A 1,318-nucleotide genomic window follows, 5' to 3' on the forward strand; every position below is an offset into this window, starting at 1 on the left:
TGTAAATCTCTACAGGAGCAGAAAGCCTCCTCTTTCTCCCATGGAGATTCTGGTAAGCTCCAATTGCTGACCTTGAGGTTAGCAGTCTAAAGTGTAACCCATTACATCACCAGAGCTTCTTTCTGATAACATTATAAATCTTATTTATTTTCTTTTTTGTCTGTCTCTCCCCACTAAAATATCAGTTTCATGAGAACAGGGACTTTGTCTTTTTGAGCAGTGTTTTGTTCACTCCCTAGGACCTAGTATAGTGCTTAGCACAAACTAGGTGTTCAATAAATATTTACTGTTCAAGGACCCTGTAAAGCATGAGTGGATCAGCCTGGTTTAGAGGTTCAAGGTGGAGGAGATGTTGCCTCACCTCTCTGCCATCTAGCACCCCATGTTCCAGGGTTTGCACCTACATTCCTTCTTCCTACCTGATCTATTCATACATGAATCAGAAACAAAGATGTCTGCCGTTAACATTTACACTTGGAGGGAGTTGGAAATGCTTTGATTGACTCTGGGGTTACTTAATTGCAAGAAACAAAGCAAGGAAGGGATTTTACTGAAAGGACGCAGTGGAATGTCAATGAGGTTATGAACAGGAAATATAGTCAGATGTAACTATTAGGTTGTTTTTGGTGACAAACAAAAAAGCAACAACAAAAAAATGTAATGAACAATAAGGAATTTGTATACACTAACAATTACACTAAGACGTTGGCATTCTGGTGCGGCACAGTAGGATAAGCACTCGACCTCAAGGTCCATTTGAACTGCAAGGTTGGTGGTTAAAACTTACCAGCTGCTCCTTGGAAACCCTATACAGGGTTGCTATGAGTCAGAACCAACTCCACAGCACTTACCAACAACAACACACTAAGCCATTAAGTAGGACAGCTCCAGGGTTGGTTAATTTTGTAGTTCAATGGTGTAATTAAGGACCTGGGCTCTTTTTTTCTTGCCTGCCCTCCTATCCAGTGTTCAGTTTTGTCCTCATTTAACTTCCCTCTTGGTTGAAATAAGTGTGTGTCCAGCAACGGAAAAGGCAGTGTTTCTATCGGTGTGTGGATTTTTTCAAGAGTAAGGAGAACTTTCCAAATAGGTCCTTGCCCTCCCCTCAACCCCATTTCACTCCAATTGTATTTGCCAGTGACTTCTGTGGCCCTGCAAATATTCTCTGTCTGAATACGGTGTTTCCATAGGAGTATTCATAAGTTCATCATTTGAGGACATTTGTTGGATTTTAATATTCCCTTATTGCTTGAATTTCTGTGACAAGTATTTAAAATTTTTGGAGTCCTGGTGTGGCACCATAGGAAAAGTACTTGAC

This window comes from Chrysochloris asiatica, unplaced genomic scaffold (assembly GCF_000296735.1).
Source record: "Chrysochloris asiatica unplaced genomic scaffold, ChrAsi1.0 scaffold00023, whole genome shotgun sequence".
Lineage (NCBI taxonomy): Eukaryota > Metazoa > Chordata > Mammalia > Afrosoricida > Chrysochloridae > Chrysochloris > Chrysochloris asiatica.